We start from the raw sequence: 13,798 nt of genomic DNA on the forward strand, positions 1-13,798 counted from the left end.
GCCTCACAGCGTGGCTGTTAAACAAAATGAAAACACACACAGTTTACCAGTTAATGAAGTTTTGAGTAAAATGGTTTTTATTCTGCTGCATAATGCCATACCATACATCAAAATGAAATAAATTCTATGTTGAGGTTTAAAAATAAACATTGAAGTGGGAAAAGACATTTCCAGAGTATCAATCTGGTAAAGGATTGATAACTAGAATCTCCAAAGAACTCAAATTAATCAACAGAAAAAGAGTAAACAATCCCACTACTCTGAGCAAGGGATATGAGATAACCTTCTCTAATAAAGACAGATGAATGGCTAACAAACATTTGAAAAAATGCTCATCATCCCCGAATCATCTGAGAAATGCAAATCAAAATCACCATTGAATATCACCTAACCCCAGTAAGAACAGCCCATATCACAAAGTCCCAAAGCTGCAGAAGCTGACATGGATGTGGACAGAAGGGAACACTTCTGCACTGCTGCTGGGACTGCAAACTAATACAGTCTCTTTGGAAGAAAGTATGGAGAATCCTCAAAGAATTCAAATTAGAACTCCTATTTGATTGCATGGACCAGGAAGAAGAAATAATTTTTTTATCATAAGGACATTTGCCTAGATTATTTATCACAGCTGAATCTACAATTGCCAAAATGTGCAAACATTCTAAATGCCCACAAACCCTGGAAGGGATTAACAAGCTGTGGAATATGTATACAATGGAATACTATTCAGCCATTAAAAAAAGATAGAGACTTTATATCTTTTTTATTAACTTGCATGGAGGTGGAACACATTCTTTTTAGTAAAGTATCACAAGAATGGATTCAAATCCAACATACTCAATTCTAATATGAATGCAATAGATGAACTAATAAAAGAGGATGGGTAGGGGAAAGAGGGAGGGGGTAAGGATGGGAAATTTGGGGGTATAACACACCTCTTGGGGACAGGACACAATTTCAAGAGGGTATTTACCTAAGAACCTCAATCAGTGTAAACTAATTCTTTGTATCCTCAATAAATCCCAATCAAAAAAAAAATATATATATATATAGGGACCCACACTCCACTTAAACATGAAATATTAAGAGTTCATTTTTATATACCCAATATAATTTTTTTTAAAGCCTGGGGTTATCTTTCTAATTTAGCTACCCTGCCCCCACCTCTTATACTCAGGTCAAATCTCCATGATTTATACCATAAGAAATCATGAAATTGGATTTTTTATTTATTCAGCCTCTTGTCTTTCTCAATAAGTTTATTAATGCAACTATTATATATGGTTGCACATATGTATATAACTACATATAGCGATATATACAATTTATTTAGTGTTGGCCTTATTGGTAATCTACTTAAATAAACAATACTGTGTGTATTATTCCATGATCTACTTTTTAAACTTTTATCGATCTTAATCTATTCAGATATTTAGAATTATAGACTTATTTTCTTCACCTAATATTTCACTATGTGACTACTTGAAAATTATTATTTTTACCTACATTTAAATGTATATTTAGGTTTATTGTTCTTAATCCTCTTGTTTCACTAGGATGAACAGTTCTACTTTTTTTTTTTTTTTTGACAGAGTTCACTTTCTCACTCGGTATACTGTTGTAGCATCACACCTCACAGCAACTTCAAACTCTTGGGCTCATGTGATTCTTGTCTCAGCCTCTTGGATAGCTGGAACTATAGACAACTGCCACAATGTCCGTCTATTTTTAGAGATAGGGTCTTGCTCTTGTTGAGGCTGGTCTTGAACATATGAGCTCAGGCAATCCCCACTCCTCGGCCTCCCAGAGTGTCGGATTTACAGGCGTGAGCTGCCATCCTGCCCAAGAGTTCCACTTTAAATACCTTTTAATGGAGATTAGATGTTCATGTACACTAAGGCGTATGCCCATTAATGGAATTTTTAATTAATGGGATAATTTTTACCTTGTCCCTAATGCTAAATGGTTTTATACGGCTGACAAGATTTTATTTTTCCACCTTTGTGGAAGAAGGGTTGGTTATTATTTTGTTTTTGCTTTTGCTTTTCAAAGGATCATTCTGTTGCATCTGTTATTTGGTAAAATTTCCTGTTAAAATTTAAATATAAACATGTTGAAAGTCTCTGTTTTCTAATTTTCAAGTTCATAAGTATTAAACTTACTGGACGACGAAATTCTACCATAGGTCCATAAACAGTTTCTGCAACCAACACACAAAAGAACAATTAAAAATAAAAGGAACAAGAGGAAGAAAAGCATAGTTTCTGCTGAGAAGTGCTCGTACATACTGCTTAACAGAGGAAGTCTATGCAAGTTGCTTTCTGATGATCCTGCACAAAATGAACCTTTTGTGGCCATATGAAAATGATAAATAAAACCACTTCAAATCTAGAAATATTTTATAACTCCCAAATTAATATCATGTGTGACAAATAATCTTATGTATTGTTTAATAATCCTCATGACCTTTCTTTGAAGATATCATAGTGGGTTTTCTTTTCATTCTTATAGATGGAACAGTTTAGACAGAGGAGACAATATTTTGCCTAAAGCCACTTAAGAGGCCTTGCATATTGTGAAAACATGACGAAATTAATTAGGACTCAATTAGTACTGAGCTCTAATATCAAGGATCTATTCAATACTGTCCAGCTATTTTATTCTGAAATTCATGAACTACTTTAAACTTTAAGAAAAAGCTTTTCAGCAGAAGGATCAGTGGGTCCTCTCCTTACTCAAGGCCTTGACTTTAGTGGACTTAGAGATGAAATAATAGATTGTCAAATAATGCCAGATATAGCACACACTACTGCTTTCTCTTTTTTGGAATTTAACAACCGTGGAATCTGACCTCCAAAAAAGAAAAAAGGCAAATATCTCTAGTTACAGACAAACAAAAACCTAAGGTCCATGGCCCATTCTAACTCATCATTCTGTCTCCTCTTCTCTAGAAGGTAGAAAATATGAAAAAGCAATTCCCTGATGAATCATTAAAATGACATTTGTAACATGCCAGTTTCTTTTTGCTAGTATTATGAACCCAACAAAACCAGTCTCTCCATTCCTAGTTTAAAGTAGTTGGTTTCTGCATTTTCCAAGTTATATGAAATGCTTCACCCACAACTAAAAGATTTACTCACCAGAATAAAGAGGAAATGCCAAAGCAATGATGAAAATAATTTTGGTCCATGATGAGAAGAAAGGCATTTTATCCACTCTGTGGAAGAAACCTCTAGGAATGTTTATAACACATGGTACAGAGACAATTGCCCATTTCCAAACGTAAATTTCTTTTCTTTTTTTTTTTTTTTTGTTTTAAATCTAGAAGGTTAGAACAGTTCTTTTCCTGTAAGACACTTGTGTTTGAAACTCCAGGTGCACAAACACAAGTGTCTTACAGGAAAAGAACCTTTCTAACCTCCCAGATTCCTAATTATAGTGAATTCTTCCCTTTTTCCATTCCCTTAGTACCTACAATACGTGATAGGTGAACAGAAAGCCTCCAAGTGACTGGAGAGAAACCACTGAATAAGGCCTCCATGCACATTTGACAACCTGTTTATCCTTCTAACCCTATAAGGAAGCCTAAAAGGGGCTTGGCTGCATTTAAGGAAATATCCACATTGGAATCTTAGTTTTTCCTCAAAAAATAGAGAGGATTATTTCAGGAAGGAAGGACCTGGAGCAGCACTCACAGCAATTCTATACACACACCAGGGCTGCCTCCTGAGGGTACTCACCTCACCTACCTGAGTTAAGAAGAATAGAGACTGAGGCCACCAATTTTTGGAAATTATGTCTATTTTGTTGACCTTTCCTTCTTGGCCATTTCTACCTAGTCAAAGAGTCTCTTTTATCTTAGTGAGTGAAACAAATGGCCCATGGCAGATAAGATACAAGTCGTTGTGTGTTCTGTCTGGAGGCTGCAAAGCAGCTCAGGAGACATACCTCACATACTTCTCAGCAGATCTCCCCTCAGCAAGGGGTCTGGGGGGATGTGATGTGCTGTACCCAGTGTGGGCAGGGGAGAGAGAGGACAATTACAGTGCACGGTGATCCTCAGATGGAGGTATGAATACTTTCCAAGCTGTTGAATTGGAAAAGATAAAAGAATAAAAGAAAAAAATAATTTGGGGGAATTGTAATTAGACATATGCTTAGGCCTTTAGTATTTTGCAACACTAGGAACACATCTGACTTTAGTAAAACACAATAGGACTGAAGTACAAATTCAAAACCACGACTGGACATTAGCTGGTGACATTTAACCTATGTTAAATGTCAAATGTTAAATGTTAAATGTTAAATGTTCAGCTCCCCCACCCAAGATTGTGAATTGTTTGTATAGGAGACCTGAGCAAGGATGTATTTGAAAAGCTCCTGGATGAGTTTCAAGGCATGAAGCTTGAGAACCCAGGATAAGAAGAGGGGATGAAGAGCAGAAATAAGGGGAAAAGAACCTCAGGGGTGAAATCAAGAAGAGCACATTAGATGACACCATAAATTACATGATAAAAATTTGATCTTTACCTCAGAGGTAACTGGGAGATGCTGCAAGTTTTAAAGTAGGGATTTAATCAGAGTTATCTAATTTTAACAATTGGATTTCTGAAAAAAACTTGGAGAGTTCAAAGTCCTGAGTTCAAATCCCACCTATTGCTAAATAACCTTGACACAATATTAAGATTTACCAACCCACAATTTCCTAATTTTAAATGTGAAAATAATAATTTGCATCTCTTATGTTTGTCATAAATAGTAAGCATACAATATTTTAACAGTTGATATAAGTTATATATTTCATTTATATTTGTCACTTTCATCTAACCTTCCTTTTTTTAGCAGTGTCTAAAACTAAGATTAGAAAATAACCATTGATTCTAGCACTGTTACATCCTATGTTAATACACATGACATTTGAGAGGAAATTAAAATGAAGTCCAGATGTGAAGTTATTGTGATGCTCTTATGTTACACATATCTGTCTTCTTTTATATGTGCTATCAGCAGAGATTAACTGAGAGAGAGACCATCCATGATTCACGCCAGGTTTCATGTTTTTGAAATTAATCATAAAGGGAATGTTAGCAACCTGGATTATTTAATATAGATACATGATGAAAAAATACATATTTTATTCAAGTCATGCCAGAGGTAAAATAAGGAGAAGACTATCTTTAAGATGAAAAAATATTTTGAAATAAAGACAGAGAGAAAGAGAGTATTCCCAGTATCACTGCTGATAGAGTCGAATGTAGGAACTCTGCCCTGGGCGGACCCACCTCAATGGGTCAACCTCCTACTCTTTCCCACTAGATATCCCACCTGAGAAAGATGAATGGGCCAACCCCCACCCTTCTGACAGGAAAGAGAATAATGTCCCAATCCCCACCCCTCCAACCTTTAAAAAACCCAGTCCATCTTTATCCACGTGTTGAGTTCTTTCTCAAACTCAGCTTGTCTTCACCGGGGTGGAAATAAAGACCACTGTTGCCCACACAGAACCTGGATTCTGTTTTCCTTTCATCTCGTATCTCAGAATAATTCCTATTTTCCGTCTTTGACCTTTCGTTTTGATGCTGAGCACCCAGATCAAGAAGAAGCCCCCCTGTGGGGACCAAGACACCCTGTTGGACCTAACTAGATGGACTCGTGATCCGACAAGACAAAGGGAAATGGAGAACCCCTCCGGCCCCTGCCTGAAATTTATCAGTTTATTGGTCAGGTGATCTTTTGTCTAGAAACACTCCCTGAATTTTTTTTTTAACTTCTCTTTCCCTCTCCCTCTATCTCTGGGTCTCTTAAAACCCTTCAGCTACCTCTTTCTTCCTCGTCCTCCATTTTTTCTCCAATTGGTTTCAAGTCACACATGGAGGCCTAATCTTCCTGACCCCAGCCCTCTCTACTTTCTTCTTCATTCTCCTCCACTTTTGTTCTGGCTGGTTTTACTGGAGGCCTATCATCTCCGTGATCCCAGCCGGGGCCACCCATACACTCATGCTAGTGAGCCAGGCTCACCTGTCCAGTGCCTCATGTTTGGGGAAACCCTCTCATAGGCCTGGCTTGGCTGGTTAGCCCCAGTCTTGTTTTTTCCACCTCATTTCAAACGTGGAGGCCTACACCTCCCTGATCCCAGCCTCAGCCACCTACAGCCTTGCTTTACATTCTCACTTTTATCTCATTTGTTTTCTACCTCCAGTTTTCAATATGGGCACCTCTCAGTCCCGAATTCCCCCTTCTTCACCTCTAAGCTGTCTTTTAACTAACCTCAAACCTCTAAAGCTCTATCCTGACCTTAAATCCCCCTCCAAAGGCCTCATTGTTTTCTGTGATACAGCTTGGCCTATGTATAAACTGGACAATGGCTCACACTGTCCTGAAAATGGCACACTTGACCTCTCAATCCTCACTGATCTCAATAATTACTATTGGAAATTAGGCAAATGGTTGGAAATTCCCTACACTCAGGCTTTTCTCCTCCTCTGAAACATTCCTTCTCTATGTTTGTCTTGTCAACCCTCTCAGATTTTCCTTACACAGGTGAAACTGGCTTCCCCTAATCCATCTGAATCTCCATTACCATCTTTTAATCCTGCAGACAACCCTCCTTCTGCCCTTCCACAACCCCTCCTCCCCCAACCTAAGTCATACCCGCAGAATTCCACCCCATCCCCTTCTCTCCATATCCGCCCCCACCTTCAGCTGCACGTGGCAGACAAAGGAAAGATGGCAGAACAGGAGAGAAAGGAAACACGGCGGACTCAATTTCCCCACCCCATACTAAATCTGGCCACACCTTTGGGCCTCCAATTTCCAGAAAACCAGAACATCTATATCCCCTCTAAGAGGTTGTGGGAATGGAAGGCATCATCAGGGTTCACATCCCTTTTTCTCTCTTAGACCCATCCTACATAAGTCAGAAATTATGTGCCTTCTCTATGGATCCCACAGAATAACCTCAAGAATTTAGATATCTAACCCACTTATATAATCTAACCTGGCATGATTTATATATCATCTTCTCCTCCACCCTAACTTCAGAGAAAAGAGAGCAGGTCTGGACTCAGGCCCAGATTCATGCATAAGACCTATGTAGGACAGACCAACCCTGCTGAAGGCACTAGAGCCATTCCCTGAGAGGACCGCAATTGGAATTATCAAACTGACACTCTTGGAGTCCACCTTGGTAACCACATGGTCCAATGTCTCTTAGAAGGATTAAAAAAAAAGCAGCCCTTAAGGCCATCAATTAGGGTAAATTAAAATAAATAACCCAGAAGCACAATGAAAATCCTGCCCAGCTTTTAGCCTATCTTAATGAAGTTCTTCACGAATGTAGTACCCTATTGCTGGAGAGCACCAAGGGCAGACTTGTTATTGTTTTTATTTTATTTATTTATTTATTTATTTATTTATTTATTTATTTATTTATTTATTTTGAGACAGAGTCTCACTATGTTGCCAGTGCTGTAGCTCATAGCAACCTCAAACTCTTGGGCTTAAATGGTTCTCTTGCCTCAGCCTCTCAAGCTGGGAATACAGGCACCCACCACAATGCCCAGCTATTTTTTTGTTATTGTTGTCATTGTGCTTTGAATCCACAATGACAACAATAACAACAATAACCCCCATCCAGGAGTTTGAACCCACCAGCCCCGGTGTATGTGGCCAGCACCCTAAGCACTGAGCTAAGGTACCACACAGGCAGACTCATGATTAACATGCATTTTATCTCTCAGTCTGCGCCCAATATCTGACAAAAGCTCCCAAAATCTCCTGGGGCCCTCAAAACCTTCCGGTGAGATCTCATTGACCTGACTTTTAAGGTTTTTAATAACTGAGAGGACACTTCTAAGCAGCGGCACCTCTCGGAACTCTATTTATTGGCTTTAGCCATTAGACAAAACCCAGTTACTCCTCAAATTTATCACTCCGAAAAAATGAAATCTCCCCTGGATGGTGTTTCACGTGCAGCAAGCCAGGCCATTGAGCAAAGCAGTGCCCAAATCCAGACCCTCCCCTCAAACAATGTCCAACCTGTGGAGATTCTCATTGGGAGTCTGATTGCTCAGGTCCTTCTGAGAATCTGTCCTGTAGTTGCTCCTGGGACCTAATGGAATTTCCCAACCTTCTAGGCCTAGCTACAGAGGACAGGATTCTCAGAGAATGAGGATACCCCCTAGACAATCACCAAATCTGAGCTCCAGATATTTTTGCTAGTGGAAGGTAATCCAATTTCTTTTCTAATAGACAAGGGAGCAATCTTTTCCATGCTGCCATCTTATAAAGAGACAGACAGATATCTCAGTGATGGGTATTGATGGAAACATAATCCACTCGCACATTACTCCACCTTTGTGGTGCACACTTTCTGGACACTGTTTCTCACATTCATTCCTCATTATCACTTTGTGTAATGTTCCCCTACTAGGTAGAGACATCCTCTCAAAATTACAAGCAACCCTGACAATTCCCACTGGCATCCACCTCTCACTACCCATCCTGATTCTCTCCAACCCTTTACCTACAATCCCTCCATTTTCTCAATCAGAACACCTGGTAAATTCCTCTGTGTGGGATACCTCTCTTCTGTCTATAGCCTCCCATCATTTATCCATTCTCAGTGCCCTCCTACCCCACATCCATATCCTTCCCTTAAACAATACCACATCCCCCCAACTGCCCTCCCCCCACCCATCCTCTGTCACATATGGTAGAAAAAAATGGCGCAATTCCCCCAGGACCCTCAGAACCCCCAGTGAGATCTCATTGATCTGGCCTTCAAGGTTTGGCAGTGCCTCTCAGAGCTCCAGTATTGCCTTCCACCATTAGACAAAACCCAGCACCTCCTCAGAATTCGTCAGGGCACTCCAAAAGAATGAGAACTCCTCTGGCACCATGTTTTTAAGTTCAATAGGCTAGGTCACTGGGCAAAGCAGTGCCTCAAATCCGAACCCTCCCCCTCTGGAAGTCTGACTGCCCAGGTCTTTCTGAATATCTGGTTTCACAGTCACTCCCAAGGCCTTGTGAAAATTCCCAACCTCCTGAGCCTAGTTGCTGAAGATTGATGGTCCCTGAAAAATCAGAATGCTCCAGTACAGTCACAAATCTAAACTCCAGGTATATTTCTTAGTGGAAAGTAAGCCAATTCCTTTTCAGACATAGGAGCAACCTTTTCAGCACTTCTATCTTGTAAAAGTCCTCTGAAAAAGCCAGAGATATCAGGTATGGGTTTAATAATAAAAATTCTACTCTTGTGATACATTTTTTCCCTTTGCTATCTCTTCATGCAATGTTCCTCTACTAGGCGTAAATGTCCTGTCAGGATTACTGGTGGCCCTGGCAATTCCCACTGGCTCCCATCTCTCACTGTCCATCCTCCTCCTTGGTTATTGTCTATGATAGGACCACTAATTATGATTTTTCTCATCCTCAGTTTCAGACTAGTAACCCTCTGCCTCCTCTATTTATTTACCAGGCAATCACCCAGAAAACAACTGCTCATATCCTTGCCTTGCATGGATATCAACCAGTTCAAACAGAAGACTCAAGAATGTTCCTGTAAACACCACTCCTTTCCCCTCTCCCATATTCCTTTTTTCCTTACAGGGAATCCACATTGCCCCTCACTCTGCAAGAAGCAGTCAAAAGACACCACACCCATGACCCCATCTCCTTATAATAGACTAAAAAGACCAGAATGATATACTAAAATGTTGGAACTTTACCCAAATAGGGTGGACCCGGATAAATGGGTCAATCCCCTACCCTCACAATGGATGTCCTGCCTAGGAAAGGTGAATGGGCCAACCCCCCTCTTCCAACAGGTGTCCCACCAAGGAAAGGGAATGTCCCAACCCACCCTTCTGACCTTTAAAATCCCTTTCCATCTTTATCCTTGTGCTAACTTCTTTCTCAAACTCAACTCACCCTCACTGGAATGCAAATAAAGGTCGCTGTTGCCCACAGAGAATCTGGATTCCATTTTCCTTTCATCTGACATCTTAGAATAATTTCTATTTTAAGTGTTTGACCTCTCAACTGCTCTATAAATAATGGCAAGAAAAATCCACCATTCTGTGCAATAACAGGGATAGCTATCTGGATTAAATCTACACACATGAAACAGCAATTGTTATTTGCACAGGCTATATTTACTCTCTCAGGCTACCGAATGGTAGAGTCTTTTCTGAACACCGCATGCTATTAAAACAGAGTTCACATTTACAAAGTTTTCAAAGTAGTAATTTGTCTTCACTCTTTGCAGACGACTAAGTGACTTAGAAACATTTCCCACCAGGAGATGTTAAAGCTGAGTTGGGTAGCAACAGTTCTAAGTACATTAACGTGTCTGGAGGTAAAAGAATGATGCCTAAATTTATTTTCATGGGAAGGGAGGTGGGTGTTGAATAGGGAAACAATAAACTTTTGGGTAGCACCCGCATACAGAAATGGGTGATCACTAGTGGTTGGGAGATTTCCAAATAAAGGAGGCTTGTTAGAGCATCACTCACCTACTGAGCATGTATGTCTTTAAGAGAGGGATGAAGAGAGTTGCCTTTCTAGTTCTCTGCAAAATACGTATGTATATTCTATATATAAATATTTGTGTGTGTGTGTATGTTATAAACACAGCAGTTAGCTGAGGGAAAAGAGCTGTGCCATCCCAAGGGCGTCTGTTATTGATGAATGGAGTCTACATTAGGGCTAGATTTGACTCTATTAGCAAGATCAAGGATTCAATAGAATAATATTATGACCTATACTCATATTCGTTTATACAAATAGATTTATTCACATAATCAGCCTCAATTCCCATCTGATATTCCTGTTGCTAGGAAATGAGTTATATAAAGGCTTTTGAGGAAGTTATGATTATAATGTTGGAAAATGAAGAAAGGGCATTCAGAGAACTTGAAATTTTGAAAAGTGATCAATGTCATAATAAAATTTGAATCTTCCCATATTTATGAAATATGCATAAAATAAAACATATCCAAAAGAAAATGATATTTAATAGTTAAATTTTATTATAGAAGTGTTGGGAATGCAATACATTTTCAGGAAAATTCAAAACAAAGACAAACGTCTATGCTCACTTAGGTATAAACAAAGTAGCCTTTTAAGAGTAAAAGAGATTTTCCTTATATACATAGATGAGTTTTGTTATTCAAAACTATTTCAATAACTCTGCCATTACATGTGATCTTTACATAGTCCAAAGTCTATACTACTGACATAATCTCTGAAAAACATTAACTATTTAAACCTTCTGTAGAATGCAAGGTTTATTTTTATATCAGAAAAGGGTAGCACAGTTTTTTCCTCCTGATCTCTCCCATGTCACCTTCATAGGGCAGAGGTCAGATCCATATACTGACTACAATCCAATTGAAGAAAAAGAAAATGGGATTTCTCCATTGTCCTAATCTAAAATTACAGCTATAGACAAGAAGAGAGAAACATAGATCCTATCATATAAGTCGCTAAGGATAGCCCACAAAGACTAGAAAATAACAAATGTTATCAGATCTTATGCCATGTGGAAACCGTTCCATTTCCTGTGTGGAATACACTTGTCCCCGTCACAGACTAAAGTAGTCACTTTACAGTTCCTATTTGTTTTCTAAACATTCATTGGGTATCCTGTAGCTTATGCACTAGTGTCAGAGAATAAAAAGTAACCAAATAATAAAAAATTAATAATAAAAAGGTAAGAAAGAGAGCTATGGAAAAGGAAGCTTTTCAAGAAGGTTCTGGGCCTCGCTAGGCGCACAGCGCGGGCGGCCGTGGCTCCAGCGGGCTTGCTGGGAGCCGCAGGCGCCGGACACCGACAGGCGGGATGCGGGAGCCGCCGGAGCACCGGCGAAGGGAAAGAGAAAGCTGCGCGCCCCGCTGGTGACCGGCTCCGTCCCCGCGCGCCGCGGCCATAGCCATGGCCATCGCCCACCTGGCCACCGAGTACGTGTTCTCCGACTTCTTGCTGAAGGAGCCCGCCGAGCCCAAGTTCAAGGGGCTGCGGCTGGAGCTGGCGGTGGACGAGATGGTGACGTGCATCGCCGTGGGGCTGCCCCTGCTGCTCATCTCGCTCGCCTTTGCGCAGGAGATCTCGATTGTTTTTCCCCTACATCCTGTTGCTGTTCGCGATCCTCCTGTACCTGCCCCCTCTGTTCTGGCGTTTCACAGCTGCTCCCCATCTCTGCTCAGACTTGAAGTTCATCATGGAAGAACTTGACAAAGTTTACAACGGGACAATTAAGGCTGCAAGGAGTGCACAGGACCTCGACCTGCGAGACGGAGCCTGCCCAGTCCCAGGTGTCACTGAGAACAGTACTTGAAGACAAAGAAAAACTAATAATTTAATCGTCAAGTACATCAGCTGCCGGCTGGTAACACTCACCATTATACTGTTAGCCTGTGTCTACCTGGGCTATTACTTCAGCCTCTCCTCGCTCTCGGACGAGTTTGTCTGCAGCATCCAGTCAGTACCGTTCCCGATCAGTTTCAGTGCAAACTCATTGCAGTTGGCATCTCCCAGCTGCTCAGCTTCATCAACCTCATGGTGTATGTCCTGCTGGCCCTGGTGGTCGTCTACACGCTGTTTGTGCCTTTCAGACAGAAGACAGATGTTCTCAAAGTATACGAAATCCTGCCTACCTGTGACGTGCTACACTACAACGACTTGAGCCTCTACAATCTTTTCTTGGAGGAGAATATTAGTGAGCTCAAGTCTTACAAGTGCCTGAAGGTATTGGAGAATATTAAAAGCAGCGGTCAGGGGATTGACCCACTGCTACTCCTGACCAACTTGGGCATGATCAAGATGGACGTTGCTAACGGCGAAACTCCCATGTCTGCAGAGACAGCGGGAGAGGAGTAGGGGAACTGGATGGCAGAGCTCAAAGGTCTGGACCTACAGAGTGAAACTAAAGTGAGTAATGGAGAGAAGAATGCACAACAGAGACTTCTGGATTCTTCTTGCTGATGATTTTTTCTCTCGAACTTCAAATCTGTGACTTCTATAACATGGGATTTATTTTAGCTAAAGTACCTCTGTAGGGTTCACAGCTGATTTGCAGTAAATGATTTCTGGTAGAGATGCTAAGCACGTCTTGTTGAGTCCCTGATGAAAATGTTATGGAAGAATGGTTTATGAACTTCCCAGAAGAAGTGACTTGGAGATAGGTAACCCATGGCAAGTATATGTGTGTGAGTCCTCATCCCATGAAAAGTGGTAAGATGAGGATGAGTAGTCAAGAGAGGCAGCCTCTTGAAAGCCTCGAAAAACACCTTTCTGGACCCATGGTGCTATGAGACCTGGAGCTGCTAGAGAGCAGGCACTCTGGGAGATTTTTTTTATAAAGTAATAATAAATAAGTCAGGATGTAATTTAACATGAATCTCTTATGTGTTCTAATGACTATAGGATGACAAAAGCATTTACTTGCCAACTAGTGATGCACAGGTTGACCTGTTCTTAGCAGTGTGAAATTGGGTGTAAGTCCGGTGCCTTGGCTCTTGCACACTCAGGCTGTCTTTACACTCACCTATTTGGCTAATGGACCTTGGCTGATCAACTTCCACACACTATACACATAACCACTGTTTGTTGTACTCTGCCCTGAAGGACAGAAGTCCCTTGCATTACTCTGACTGAAAATGTAGTTAAGGAGATGGAATCTAAAGGATGTTCCAGCTGGGTGTGGTGGCCCATGCCTGTATCCTAGCACTTTGGGAAGCTAAGGCGGTCAGATTGCTTGAGCTCAAGGGTTTGAGACCAGCCTCTGCAAGAGTAAGA

The 13,798-nt window shown here is 40.7% G+C and overlaps 1 pseudogene; it reads left to right on the top strand.

Annotated features, from left to right (window-relative positions):
- Positions 1–11,819: 11,819 nt before the first annotated feature.
- LOC128569132 (pannexin-1-like) lies at positions 11,820–13,252 on the top strand (annotated as a pseudogene).
- The last annotated feature ends 546 nt before the right edge of the window (positions 13,253–13,798 follow it).

This window comes from Nycticebus coucang, chromosome 17 (genome assembly GCF_027406575.1).
Source record: "Nycticebus coucang isolate mNycCou1 chromosome 17, mNycCou1.pri, whole genome shotgun sequence".
Classification (NCBI taxonomy): domain Eukaryota; kingdom Metazoa; phylum Chordata; class Mammalia; order Primates; family Lorisidae; genus Nycticebus; species Nycticebus coucang.